Source organism: Martes martes, assembly GCF_963455335.1.
Source record: "Martes martes genome assembly, chromosome: 12".
Lineage (NCBI taxonomy): Eukaryota > Metazoa > Chordata > Mammalia > Carnivora > Mustelidae > Martes > Martes martes.
In genome coordinates, this window is record NC_137900.1 from 69,272,450 (window position 1) to 69,287,918 (window position 15,469).

The 15,469-nt window shown below is 44.2% G+C and overlaps 1 protein-coding gene across 1 annotated transcript in view; it reads right to left on the bottom strand.

Annotated features, from left to right (window-relative positions):
* ABCA1 (ATP binding cassette subfamily A member 1) overlaps positions 1 to 14,645 on the bottom strand; it is a 127,143-nt gene extending 112,498 nt beyond the window's left edge. Inside the window, exon 1 of the mRNA XM_080820555.1 lies at positions 14,396 to 14,645. The gene's annotated coding sequence lies outside the window, so the exon portion shown is untranslated. The remainder of the gene's footprint in view (positions 1 to 14,395) is intronic.
* Positions 14,646 to 15,469: the final 824 nt, after the last annotated feature.

The following is a 15,469-nucleotide window of genomic DNA, read 5'->3' on the forward strand; positions in this document are numbered from 1 at the left end:
CACCATCACCACTTCTCACTGGGGCAGAGAAGTTGGCCCCTCTAGGCAGAAGAGAACAAGCCCTCACAAAGCCCTCCTCCAGCCGGTTTTCTCCTCAGATAGAAAGAGTTCCATGTGGTTTTAGAGACCCGTTCCCACCACACCCCTGCCCCAACTTTAGAGAGAAGCTGAAGCCTCCAAAAAAGCAAGTGACTTGCCCAGATTCAACCCCTAGAGTCAGAGCTACCCCCACACTTCTCAGGAAGTAACTTTTTTCCAACAACTGTTCTATGCTCTTTCCCATTATCATATTTCTCCTATGGTTCTGTTCATTCTCCCGAACACATTTTCTTACAAGTTCTACCCAAATAGTTCCTACACCCAGAACATGCAGTCAGCAACTAGTTTTCATTTTTCCAAAACAGTGGTCTTACGACTGTCAGTTCTTTAAATTTTCAATAAACAAATAAACAAAGTGTATGTTCTACTTCATTGACAAATATCTACATAGTTACTAGGAGTGAGACAGAAGTTGAAATTTGTGACAACAGCTTAGCATCTTAGCATCTCTCCTGATGAAACCTCTTATATCAACTAACAGCCTGCCAGTAACCTACAAAGCAGCAGGTAGATTTCAGGCAGAATTGAACCATATCACATATGAGTTGAAAATGAGTTGGCACTAAACCTTAACTGATTGTCTATTCATGAGATGTTGATACAAGAGCAAGAACCCCCGATGTAGATGCCCCCTTATCTCCAGAGAGATGTGGAGAGTCCTGCAAAATTAGGATAGGAAACCCATAAAGTCAGCAGAGCATGCTTGCTTTGGAAAAGGTCTGTTCTTTAATTGCATCTCTGAGCACATGGCTCTGGATCAGTAACCACATTCAGGGAAAAGGCTAATGAGATTACTGACAAGTCAGAAAACCGGGCTACAACAGGTTCACTGCACCCATGACTGAAGACAGGACGGGGCTGCTGCGGTGGGAAGAAGGGACTTGAATTGTGACTTCTCCCGGGCTGACCCTGGCTTTAGTCAGCCTAAAGTTCTTTTGACTGCCTCAGTTTAACTCCTCTGGGCTCCAGATGCCACCGAGCTCTCTACCTGTACTTAAAGCCATCTTGGCTAATCCCCTCAATTCCACCCCTCGCACTTCCTAACCATCCTGTAGACCCAGAAACTTGGTGAAACTGGCCTTAATTGTCACTAGAGCCTACAGAAAGATCACTTGTGGGTACTCAACTCAGGAATAAGGGTGTATTCCTACTTAAACTGTAACATTATAATACTCAAATTTGAGGAGAAAAAAGATCTAAGAAATCCTCCAAGGTAAAAAATCAAGGATAAAAGGAAGCCATCCTATCATTCTAGAAGATTTTGATCATTCTAGAAGAGGTTCTGCTGCTATCACAATACCCATTTTTAAAATACAGATTCAGTGAATTCTAGCAATTCTAACAATCTGTGACTCCGGGGACCTTTTTAAAAATATCAAATGCATCATACTTGACTATTACTACCAATTAGTTTATAGAGGAATATATATTCAATTTCGTGGACAAAAGTATCTGCTAATAGCTAATTTCAAAATGAAGGCTACGAAATGAATACATAAATGAATACATCAAAACTGAAAGAGATCCACGAATACTATCAAATCCCTAACTAGCCCTGGAGAAGCATTATTCCTCCTGTAGCTCACGATTCTATTTTAAAGGAGACTCACAAGGTTTAAATCTATTTCTATCACGTCACCGATATTTGGACAATCAAAGATTCTAGTTACCACTCTCAACACGGCGGTTGCTACTTAGCTCAAACAGTCTCAAGACTTCTAAAACTGTCAAGAGCCACGGGTTCCAAAAGCAAATCCATCCTGTACCCAAGTTCTTGTTTCACTGTTGTAGAATTATGGAGAAATTCTAACAAAATGTTAGAGATAGCCCCTCTCCCCCTGCTGATTTCCATTAAACAAACACGGGGCAACCTTCAAAGGAAGACTTCAACAAACAATACAACTATTTGCTTTCTCTCTGGCTGGGGAGTGTGTGGGCGGGTGGGGGGGGGGGTGGTACCCAGGACGTAGGAAAAAGAACCTTCCCTGTTGAAAAGAAATCATCCTGTCAACATTATAGATCATAGAAAAACATTTTGTTTAAATTTATTTGACAGACAGAGATCACTAGTAGGCAGAGAGGCAGGCAGAGAGGGAGGAAGCAGGCTCCCAGGCGAGCAGAGAGCCCGATGCGGGGCTCCATCCCAGGACCCCGAGATCATGACCTGAGCCGAAGGCAGAGGCTTTAACCCACTGAGACACCCAGGCGCCCGAAAAACTTTTTTTTTAACCACCCTCATAATGCCAAAATAAGAAGGACGTGCAAGAGAAGGAACTATTGAAGTCACAAACCCCCTGCGCTGTAGAAACACAAGCAAGCAAGTCTCCAAGAGCAATCAATCCTTTATTTGCAGAAAATCTTGACTATCATGCTCCCTCCCTTTCGTTGTTGCAGGAGGGTGTTCCAAGAGAATATTAGGATAAAAGGCTTCGTGACTGTATCAGCGAAAACCACTTTGTTTGGCTTACATCTCTGAAGGGTCAACATCTTCAGATGTCCAAACTTCTCCTAGCCTGAAGGGTTTATTTTTATAAAAGTGCTCAAAGGACTTGGGGACAGAAAAACCCAAATCCCTTCACTGGCTTCCCCTTCCTTTGGGCCTATGCTACTTTACAGGAAACTCCCCCCAACCATCCTTAACTCTTTTATTTTCTTGAATTACCTGGCCTAGCAGGAAGAAGGGAGGTTTTGGAGTCAGAGAAAACTGGGTTGGAATCCTGACTCTGCTAAGTATGAGCGCTGGGACTCTAGGGACTCTGAACCCCTGTATCCTCTTCATAAAATAGAACTAATAATGTATACAAAACATTAAGTCAGTTCCTGGAACAAAGTAAGTGTCCAGTAAATGGTAGCTATTATAATGATTAGTGCTGCTGACTTCACAGGGTGAAGCATTCATCAAGGGTGGGGCACAAACTGGGCAGTTTATTAAAGGAATCTCTCTTCTCTCTTCTTTGTTCACAGAAGGTACTATTTCCCTCAAAGGCCTTTACAAAATGAACTGGAGCTCTCTCCAGTGCCCAGCTCAGTGGAAGATGTGACGGGGTGACCCTGAAATCCTGGTGCCACTTCTGGCATTGTTTTACCACAAAACCCCGCCGCTTACTTATACAATTCTTTCCACACTCTTGGCAATTGGCTCCTATTCTTTATGCAAGCACGCTGCCTTCCTTTCTTCAAGTCCTCAGGGCCTGGCTCCATTTCCCTCTCCACAGCACTTCCTGCAGCCTCTATGTCAACTACCTACTTGCTATCTGGACCTTATATTTCCTCCATCTTCTCAGCTCTCCTCACAGTCTTCTCCAGGGTACTGACCTATCGGGGGATCCTGCTAAAACTGTAAGCCACGTGCATGCAGCAAGCTAGTCTGTCTCACCATCTTATTCCCTGCCGTACTGACCCCAGTGCCCCGGAGGACTCCACGCTCCATAAACATTTGAGGAATGAGGGCTTCTGAAGTCCGACCTCAGGAATGGGAGAAAAGAATTAAAACAGGTTCACTACAGAAACAAATCAGAAATTGCTTTGAAAGTAAAGAAAGGTTCAGTTAGTTCAAAAGCATGACAAAATTTTCAGCTGCGCTCAAAGAAACTCGGGTTCAAGCTGGAGCATCTTTAATTTGGTGGTCCTCAAAGTTGCTCTAATTTGCTGGGAAGCACATTTATTTTCACTGTGTTCATGTGAGCAAAGAAGAATCTATAATTTGCCAGACATAGGCTCTAGGACCCCCGTAGGCATGCCAGCTCCAAGAACCTCTCCTCTGGGGGCTCAAACCTAAATACAAGACTGCCAGCACTGCTCATGACTCTTGAACTCTACACCCCCCATAGGCTCAAGACAAAATCTCGCTCAGTGAAGCATAGCAACACCTGGGCAAAACTTTTGCACCTCAATACTTTATTCCCTTTACTTTTGCCAAAACGAGTTACCTAATCTCCAGGCTCTTGTCCAGTTCTAGCTCACTCAGTGTGTGACCAAACCCAGCAATCTTGTCCGGAACACCTTCTTTCACCAGCCAGCTCTTACGGCTGAGAAGGCTTGCGTCCTGTGTCTGCGACGCTTGCTTCTGCAGCCCAGCAGGGACCAGGTAACTAGGCAAGTGGGAATTTACTCCTGGTTCTTGGCCAGACACACAGACGTACAGGTAAGCCCTGCCCTCCCAACTTGACCACTGAAGTCCTTCTCTAGAGTAACCCAAACAAACCATGTTGCTGGCTGCTTTGCTAAGAAGAAAGAGGAATAAGATCACAAGTTTAAATCCGCATACTTTTGATTCTGAAAAACACAAACTGAAGGACCTTAGCCTCTTTTTTTTTTTTTTTAAAGTACTGGCCACACGAACTCTATTATTTGAGGTTTGGGAGGCTCTTCTCAGAGGAAACAGAGTTGCCTTATTCCAATATTATTATGATTCTGAGTATTCCTTCTAGAAAGCAGGGTCGCTGAGATTTTCACAAATCAAACGTTTTTGTGTCAGATTTCAAAAAGTGCTCAAGGAAAAAACAACATGAAACTTGGGTGAAACTCTTGCTAGCCTACTTTTTTTTCAACGGTGGTTTTATAGCGGCATTTAAATACCTACACAATCAGGCAGCCATGTGCTAAGTATCTACTTCAGGAGAGCACCAGCATCCCCAAACGGAGCTCGGCCTAAAGAACAGAGAGCCTTTTGGTCCCTGAATCCCACAGGGGCACCAGCATTCCCCTTAATGGAGCCCACTGTCAGACAACCCTCCGTTTGCTCAGCGGAGGAGGAGAAAGCCACACTGTGATCATGTGAAATGTGACCGGGATTGAAAACTGGAAAATGGCACTAATTCCACTAAATTTGCAAATCCTGCAAAAGGACTGACAACTGAATAAACACAACTTGACCAAAGGCTTTCTTTCTCTTGAACTCAAGGTCCTTGTTCAATGAACACAATCATTAAAGTTAAACACACACACACACACACACACACAGCACTCTGCCTTGAATCACAATTAATCTTAACCAGCCAAAATTAGCACAGGGTTTTGTACTTTTGCATAAAGGAAACAGATCCCAGCAAAGACTGAACCTTCAGCACTGCTGTGGGGATTTCCTTCTGATTCAAACTTATAACCAAGGAGCATTTTTACTGCAGAGAGAGAACAAAAAAAAAAAAAAAAAAAAACAGTTGAAAAACCCCTTAAGATTCAAACTGGATCAACAGACGACAAGTAAATGAGGCGAGTCCAATTTTCAAGGATTCGGTGTCCATTGTAAGCTGAAAAGGACAGACTTTTATAGACACAACTTCTTTTTTCACTCCTGAAAGGACACTGTAAATATCACCCAAAATTTTGGTACATCAGTAAGAACCCTGGATTAAAAACATATGGGGCCAAGTTTTTAATTTCCAGTTACTGACCGCCGGGGTGTGAATCTAGGCAAGTCCCTCTCCTGCTCTGAGCCCCAGAACAGAAAACAAGTCTTGATGATGAAGAGGCTGGAGTAGAAGATCTTCTGCATCTAAAAAAACTGCCTGGAGCTTGGGGATCAGACTTGAGTTTGAATCCCAGGCATTGCCATTAGCAAACTATGTGAACTGAACAAGTTACTTAACCACTCTCTGTATCAGGTACACCATCTGAAAATGGTGGCAACCTCCACATGCCCCCAAATGTGAGAGGAGCCACACAAGATGGATTTAAGAGCTACTCAGATTCCAGGGGAGCCTGGGTGGCTCAGGTGGTTAAGTTTCTGCCTTCAGCCCAGGTCAGGACCTGGGGTCCCGGAATCGAGCCCCCCCGGTTGGTGAGAAGCCTGCTTCTCCCTCTGCTCTTCCCCCCACTCACGTTTTCTCTCTCCCTCTCTCTAGTAAATAAATAAAATCTTTAAAAAAAAAAAAAAAGAGCTACTCAAATTCCACTTAGAGGATTTTAGATGGACAGGCACAGTATTAAACTCGGACTCACATCATGAGAAAAATTCGATCTTTTCAGCACTTTTTTGGCCTTTACAAAAATTTTTATTACATGAAGGAGAAAGTCTGTGTTTGGCATTTTCTTTAGCCCCTCTTTAACGCAGGCCAAGTCCGCTTTTTAACAAAGTAAGAACAAGTGTCACAGTCCGTTAGCACATTTCGAAAGCAAGTTTATTTTATAGACAAGACTGTTGAGAAAATTAAGTTGTTTTCACTCTATTTTGTGACTAACCTTTTATTTGAGGCAACTGTGATCAGTTCTCAATTTAGAGGACACACGTAAGGTTGACTTTTAAAAATCCATTAATGATTACAAAAACGTGGGTCAATTGAAATAACTTGAATGGCTGATGTGCCGCCTACCAAAGATACGGTGACAATGACAGGAGGTGACCTGGCGGAAGGCCTAGTCCTTGGCCGTGCTGGCATCTACCCACGGCCGGCGGGGGGGAATGTCAGTCAGTGAAGAACAGGAGCAGGGGGCATAGTGCAAGCAGAAGCAGCCACAGAGGATGAATGTGAGACTCCAGAACAATGAAAAGCCAAAAACTAGCCAGAAGGGGTTCCTCAAGTCCAGGTTAGAGGCGTGAGGAAAACCTGTGGAGGGAGATTCAGTTAACAAATAGTTTTTAAGCCACACTCATCACTGGTGAAAAACCGAGTCAAGTTCGAGGATGCCTCTTACAATGGAGGACGAAGCTGTCAAAAGTCTTATTTCAAAGAGCCCTGAATGCCAAGCTTAAAATCATTATGGTGGCAGATCCTCAGTCTTTTGACATTTGTTCAGAACCCCAGCACTTTACACAGTATTTGAAAAAATATCTGCTGAAGAAATGAATACCAGTTTCATTGTACTTTCTGCATATTAACACATTTTTCTAATCATTTATCTTCCTCTTCCCTCCCTCTTCCACTACCAAGGACCACACCTCACCCCAGCTAAGATAAACCGCCACCTCCATCCCAAAGTCCTGCATCTGGGAGTAGAGAAGGGTCCTCAGGTCAATCTAAACTCTAGCTTGGGTCTTCACATACTCGCTGCCTTTCCAAGGAAAGCTGTTGCTTCCCTCAGTGTTGCCTTTATGTCAAACTTGGATCATCTAAACACCAGATGCAATTGATTTCAAACTGCCACCCCCTTGGGGACTTGCTTCTTCAAGAAAACAAGCTTGGTTTGACCCTTGGCAAAAGCAATTATTCCCAACCTGGCATCCCGCAGGAATTTTGCAAAGCAAGTGTAAATAGGGATATGAAACTTCTTTGCGGCATCTTTCCTCCTCTTGTGCCCCCTTCCTCCACGTCTAAAATCTCTTGTTCCTTTTTCTCCCTTCTTCTTCTTTCTGGTCCCAATCTGTTGTAACCTCTGTAACAACCAATTCAGGACAACCTTCAGAAAGCTCTGTGTCTTGCCCACCTACCCCCAGTGAGAGTCTTCTGCGGTATTTAGGAATATCCTTATCTGGTTAGTCCAATTCTCATCCTCTCATGGGCACCGGCACTCCTTTCCACATAATTGCTTAATAGGACTACGGCGTGAGTATGAGAAGCAAAACCTATACCCATAATGGAGATATATCCAGGACTGAGAGTCCAAATGAATATTTTATCTCCGAGAGATTCTCCAAATGGTAAAGTGGAGACAAGAACGATATCTCACTAAATCATATTTGCTCTATTGAAATGTATTGAGATGAACCAACTCCCCCTTCCTTTGCATTTCAGATGAGAACGCCTTTTTGGATCTATGATTCACATCTTCCTCCATTAACACAGATAAAGAGGCAATTTCAACAGCTTTCTTGCCTGTACTTTCCTCTCTTCCCATCACCTTTTTGTGTCACCTTCACACTCATCAGGAATACTCGTAGGCATGCTCTGGGCGTCTTCTCTCTACCTCACGAAACCCACATGATCTGTTACACTAATGTTGAGGAGGCCCTGCGGGATGTATCTCTGAGCAGCCACAATCAAAGAATCATCCTTTTCCTAAATACAGACCTAGAGCTGGAGGATGTAAACATGAGAAGGGCTCTTTAAAAGTCATGCGCTTCCGGGAACCTGGGTGGCTCAGTGGGTTAAAGCCTCTGCTTTCGGCTCAGGTCATGATCCTGGGATCGAGTCCCGCAAGGGGCTCTCTGCTCAGCGGGGAGCCTGCTTCCTCCGCTCTCTCTGCCTGCCTCTCTGCCTGCTTGTGATCTCTGTCTGTCAAATAAATAAATAAAATCTTTAAAAAAAAAAAAAAGTCATGCGCTTCCTCCACTTTCATTTTATAAATCAAGAACGTAAATCCTGGAAAAGTAAAATGACTTCCCCGAGGTCACATGGCTCTTTAGTGGATTTCTGAAATTATATGTAAAATATATGTAATTATACATAAAATTTGAAATGTACATGACTATGTATATTTTTTCTGAAGAGAATCCATTGTTTTCATTATATGCTCAAAATCGTTAAAAATCCTCTCCCAATAAATGATTGGTTATATATGTAAAAATTTTTTTCTGGGAAATGTCGCACACTAAATACCAGTTATGATAAAACATCTGGACTTCAAGACTAGCCAGATAAAATGCTTTGGCTTCCAAATGCTTCTTGGAAGTTGGATTTGGCATAGAAAATGCTGCAGAGTTTTAAACAAATACACACACATACACACACACAGAATGAAGAACAGATCTTATGCATAAAAGGTTATTTTGTTTTTTTAAATGTATTTTAATTCTATACTACTTGGTGAATTATCTCATTCTTGTCTTAAAAATTAATTAATGTGCAAATCAAAGTATTTGACAGTGAGATGTCACAGATTAAAGCATTTTCGCAAATCACAGCTGCCTCAAAAAAGAGAAATGAAACTGAATGGAATCAGAATTGTTTGTTCTACAAAAACTAAGCTGGCCTAAATTGACTATGTGCTAACAATTTCTCAATCTCTATCATAAACCCAACCTTAACTATTAGAACTCACAATTAACTATTATAGCTCACATCCCTCTATTTCTAATGCTTTTCTACAATTTTGCCATCATTCTAATTTGTCTTTTAGAATACAGCAAGGAAACATTAGTTTCCCGTTGTCTTTGTCTGACTTGTTCAAGTCAGCTTTAATTGAACCCCTTTCACATCAAGGGGGTTGAATTAAAGACTAGGGAGAGTGAATCAAAGACGTTCTCAAGGAGAAGCATACACTCAAGAGGAATACAAACAAATGTTAACTATAACAGAAGAATGCAATTAAATACATGGCATGAACACTGCAGTGATCCAATCTTACGGGAATAAAAAAGAAGGGGATAATTTTCACTCTGTGTTGGCAGGGAGGAGGGAATCCAGCTTACGAAAGGGATGGCATTCAAATCAGGTCTTAAAGTTAAGTTTTCAAAATGGAAACAGACAGGACTTCAAACTTTATTTTGTTCCAGGACCCATGTGTGATGCACCTGCAGTTTGTTGTCAGCATGAATCCTTTGCTTTCATACAGTTTATCATCTCAACGGAATGCAGAGTAACTGAAACTCTATCTGAAAGCAATTTTACATATGAGATTTTCCTTCTCTGGCCTTCAATACTTCCAAAATGTACCATTCTTTTTTTTTTTTTTTTTAAAGATTTTATTTATTTGAGAGAGAGAGATCACAAGTAGGCAGAGAGGCAGGCAGAGAGAGAAGGGGAAGCAGGCTCCCCGCTGAGCAGAGCCCGATGTGGGGCTCGATCCCAGGACCCTGAGATCACAACCTGAGCCGAAGGCAGAGGCTTAACCCGTTGAGCCACCCAGGCGCCCCAAAATGTACCATTCTAATAGCATGTACACTGGTCACCTATCCAGGGAACTATTTTGGGGTTAAAATAACCAGATGAAAAGGAGAATCACTCTTTGCCTTTTGCTACTATTTCTTTTGTCAAAACTGGGTATTTTGACAAAGTCCTTACCTGGATATTGGTAAATTCATGGAAATTGATGCAACCTCAGCTTCACTACCTAGCATACTTCATGAGCAGACTCCTTAACCTGTCTATACCTCAGTCTCCCCCCTCTGTAAAATGAAGATAATAATAGTACCTACCCTCACGTTGTTCTCATGACAATGAACCGAATCATCATGTAAAATGCCTAAATCAACATTCAGCACCCAGTAAATCAACAATAAATGAAACTGCTTCTAACCGAGCAGAAATACTTTCTAAGAGTTGATTTCTAATTCGCTATCACAATTTAATTCACTTTTACAAAGCAGACTTTGAAACTGTAATTACTTTCAAAGAAAGATGCCTTAAGAAATGGCTAAATTTGATTCCTAGACAGTAATAGCAATTTCAAAAGGTCCACAACATAATTAAGGATAGAACAAGCAGGAACTGTATTGTACTACAACCAAAAAAAAAAAAAAAAAAAATCCCCCCATGTTAGAATTGACAGCTAAACTAATAGTTCTCCTTCCTTTGTCTTTTGTTCCTTAGATTTTTATGGCCAAATACTCTGCCCTTCCATTCTGTATGTATTACACAGGAAAACACTTTGATAGCATAGACCTACTCACAAATATCTGACTGAAGCAATAGTAAAATTTTCATTTTAAACCAAGAAAAGTATTCGAGTTGAGTAAACTTTATTGTCTGTTCTTTCCATGGTGTCGCAATCCCCTGTGCAACCTATGTCCCAAGCTGGAGAGTATTTGGTTGGCTCACTCCCAACAAACAAGGGAAATACGATACAGGCTGTAGAGTCTGATAAGGTCTCCAGCAGATGAATATACTATAAACATTAACAAGCATCCTCAAAAGTCCTCTGCTTACAGCAGCTGAAATTGTTCCCACCTCAACGTTTAGTGTGGGCATTAAAGTACTCTGGGACTCACTGGCTGGGTTCAAATCTTAGTTTTGCCAACTCACAAGACGTGTGACCAGGGACAAGTTAGCTAACCTCTCAGTCTCTTCATTTGTAAAAGAGGAATAATAAACGGGTATGCTGTGGAGATTAAATTGGTTAGAATTTGAAAAGCATTTGGACTAGAGCTTGGTACATAGTGCTATATAGTGTCTATTAAATAAACATTGTAATAACGTTGGCATTTATGATTATTTCCACATGCAGATATGAAGAGGGTCTCCGTTTTTTTATGTAGGCCCTCTCCCAGAACAGTTAAATAAAACAAATTTTCAGAAAGATTATTTAAAATCTGATGCCGAAGTAACAGCCATAAAGAGCATTTTACTTGCATTATTTAATATCCAGACAGTAAATGAAAATGTATTTGGATTTGAGAGTATTTTAGAAATACAAAACCACATGTCTACTGATAATTTCTAGATATCCAAAATGTTCATAATTAAAGAGTCTAAGGTAATGTCACTTAATTACGAGCTAAAAACTGGAATAGCAAAACTATTGACAATTCTCAATCACTATGAGCCTAGCATAAGTCACTTGGTTGATGGGAGGTCAGATCCCTAAACAAATTTTTTTGATGGAAAAATATTCCAACTTCTCTCCATATAAGGTAAATACGACAGAAGATAATAAAAAGCTGTGTTGCTTAAAAAAAAAATGCTGTGTTGCTGAGTATCATTCATTTTTAATAATGTAAGCATTGGACTTCCTAGAGCAGAGGTTGAAAACAACCAAGCCCTAACCACCCTTTTTCAATCCTAGACTGACCATAGTCTCACATGAACTGCCCTAAGTAAAAAATGTGTCCATTATAGGCCTCTATTTAGATGTAAATTAAAATATTTAGGAGAGGGGCGCCTGGGTGGCTCAGTAGGTTAAAGTCTCTGCCTTCCACTCAGGTCATGGTCTCAGGGTCCTGGGATGGAGCCCCATGTTGGGCTCTCTGCTCAGCGGGGAGCCTGCTTCCCTTCCTCTCTCTCTGCCTGCTTCTCTGTCTACTTGTGATCTCTGTCTGTCAAATAAATAAAAATCTTAAAAAAAAAAAAAAAGAAAAATATTTAGGAGACTTGGGATTTCAAAAGCTCATGAGGACAGGAGACATACGTATCACAGGTGGCCCCTTCAAAATCAGGTATGTCATTCTGGAACATGAGACTTGTCCTTGCAAGGGAATTACTCTGACTAGAATAGCAATTCTTGTCCCTTAAATGGATTGTGGTTATCATTAAGCCTGGTCACTCTGATTCTACTGCTGTTTGTTTTTGTTTTTTCCAAGTAGATACCAATTTGCCCTGCATATCCAATATTTTTTTAAAAGATTTTATTTATTTATTTGACAGACAGATCACAAGTAGGCAGAGAGGCAGGCAGAGAGATAGAGAGGAGGAAGCAGGCTCCCCGCGGAGCAGAAAGCCCCATGAGGGGCTTGATACCAGGACCCTGGGATCATGACCTGAGCCCAGGCAGAGGCTTTTAACCCACTGAGCCACCCAGGCGCCCCACATATCCAATTTTTTTTTTAACTCTATCATGAATTATTTGCTTTATAGGAGCAGTTGGGGAACAGGCTGACAATGGAAACTTTGTACTTGAAAATTATTATTCTATCTGAAGAGATTCTACTCCAAAACATTCTTCATGCTTTCACACTTTCTTTGATATGAAAGAAGTGTCTCAAGGGAATGATTCAAACAACAGAAAGCCTCCATTATTTTTGTGGTGGGGATGAGGGAAAATGGGCTGCAATAAAAGGGAAGATGAGAAATGAAGCACTTTGTTAGGATTTAAGTTCTGTCTGAAAAGAGGATCAAAACTTATGTTTGGGTCCCAAACTATTGTTAAAAGAACCAGTAAGACAAATTCTGTAAGGTATTGGGGGGGTGCAGATGGGGCCTTAAAAAGTGACTTGCTGATTTTCATCACCACGGAAATGTTTTATAATATCAAATTTGTCCTCTTTTACGTTAATGTATATACCACTCACTTTGTGAGGTGTCACTGAATCAGTTTGGGGCTTTAAAAGCTGATGGTATCAACCCTGCAAAAGATAAGGGCCAATTACTTCCAGAGCCTGACGCTTCTCTCGCTCTCCATCTCTCTCTCACACACACACACACACACACACACACGCACACGCACATCTTGTTTATTTCCTTCTGTAAGATTAAGTGCTGAAAAACAGACACCTACACACATCCATGGCACTGGCCCACGCCAAGAACCTTCTCATGTAACAAGGGTCTGGGAATCGGGAAACATTCTGATTTAAAAAACACACAGACACACACACAAAAACAAAACAAAAAAAACGGCCCTTTCGCCTGATGCCCCAGGCTTCCTCCCAATCTCCAACCACCCGTCTTCACCGGATCTTAGTCGGAACCCAAAAGTGACAGCCCCTTGTGAAGCCCGGTCCCCCCTCCAGCCACAGGGTCGATTCCCAGGCCGTTCGGACAGGAGGCGCTGCGGGCCAGTCCCCCGGGGCCACCGGCAGCTGGAGCCCAGCCTTCCCCCTCCTCCCCACCCGGCCCAGCCCCGCGGCGGAGCTTTGAGTTCTGCGCCTCCCGCCGGGGTTACTCCCGGTCATTCCGCGGCACCGGCTTGCCCCAGCTTCCCCATCCGTGCCCGGCCTGAGGCCGCCCCAGGAGACTAAACGGCAAAGGGCAGGAAGGATGGGGGGGGGGGGGGGTAGGGGAACCGGCATCTCAGCTCCAGGTCTCCGCAGGCTCTTCTTCTAAGTCTTTTGTTTTTAAAAGGAACAAAACGCGTCCCCTCGCTGCGCGAGGGACACCAGCTGGGTGAGCGCACGGGGACCAGACGCCGGACCCCAAGTCAGACAAAGCCCCCGAGGCCTCAAGTGATCAACAGCGCTACAGACCCCGTTTGGGACACCACCCAGTCGAGTTCTTGGGGAACAAGAACGCGCCACTCCAAGCCGGGGACGGACAGGGCGGATCCCCAGGTCAGACCCCGACTCAGACCAGCTCCTTAAAGAACGCATTGGGGACTCAGTGCTGGCATTTGTCCCGGTAGGCGCCGGCCGACCCGCAGCCAGAGGGGTTTCCAGCCGGCTCAGGCTCTTCCGAACAAAGGGAAGCGCTCGGAGCTGGGACTGCCACTTTCCGCTCCCCCACCCCCACCCCGTGCATCAGCAGCCCCAGAAAGACCAGAATCCAACCCCCCCCCCCAATCGCACTGCGCCCGCGGTACGGCGCCCGGGTCTCCGCGCCCAGAGATGCTTCCCCGGCCCCACCGCCGGGTGAGCCCCGAACGCAGCAGCGCTAGCGTCTCTGGGTCGCTGGAGCTCGTCCTAGGACGTCCTCTCCCTTTACACCGCCCCCGCCCCACTTGCGCTGCAAGAGGTTGGGGTTCCGACTAGTCCCCGAAACCCAGCGCTTCCCAGAGCCTCCTCGGCTCCGAAACAAAACAATAACGCCCAAGTCACTGGAGAACCTCTTACCTGTTTTCCACTTTTGTGCGTGCGTCTTTTCCCCCCAACCCTTGAAAAACCCTTCCGGAGACGGGGAAAAGGGGGAAAATAAAATAAAATAAAATTTTAAAAGGGGGAAAAGAGCACAGCGGCCCCGAGAAATTGGCTCTGGCTGCGCCGGTCCTGCGGCGCCCCCTGCCCTGCCCACCTGCTCCCGAGGAGAGAGGTGTCGGCTGGGCTCGGCGGGTCCCTGCCCCACTCACTCTCCCTCAGAATTACCGGGATTTTGCCGCGACTAGTTCCTTTTATAGATTCGGCTGCGCTGAGCGCCAGGGTTACTATCGGTCAAAGTCTGTTCTCTCACTCCTTCCCCGCCCCCTTCCCCGGCCTCTGTTTATGTAGTTCAGTCACTCAGCAGAAAGCACGTGGAGCCGCGCCCCGCCCCTTAAACGGGCGACGTCCCGCTTCTCCCGGCAGGGCTGGGGGCGGAGGGCGGGAAGTGGGGGGCGCTGCTGGCCTAGCGGGTCCAGGGTGGGTGCCCCCTGCCCTGCCCGAGCCTGCCCGCCTAGGAAAAGCGGGAAACCTGGGGCTTGGGGCTGAGTCAGAGACTGTCTCCTCCACGTTTCCTTCGGCCAATAGCATTAGTGGAACTCGCTTCCTCTAAACTCCTGCTTTCAGCATTTTTTTTTTCCTTTGTTACTTTACCCAGTCGGAGGGATTGAGGGCCAAAACCCCTCAGGACACCAACCCTTTAGCCTTCCATTTCAAATGTGCCCAGGGTGTGGGGGAGGACGGACAATTAGCAGTTTTTGTTTTCCACCCCAAACCCGGACTTTGGTATTCAATAGGAGATTTATTTATTGCCTTTGGGATTCCCAGCCTGGGCCTCCCAGGTCTGTGGAAGGGACAATGAAAAGCCTCTTCCTCCTTCTCTTTGCAAACTGTGGGGAGGTGGGAGGCCACAAAAAAATGGCACAGTGAACCAGTCCCCTTTATATTTTCATTATATCGGTCAGAGCCCCAGTGATAAATACACAGAGCCTGTGTTTTGGCTTCTATAGATTTGCAAAGTGCAGCTAGAAAATCACAATTGTGACATCATAC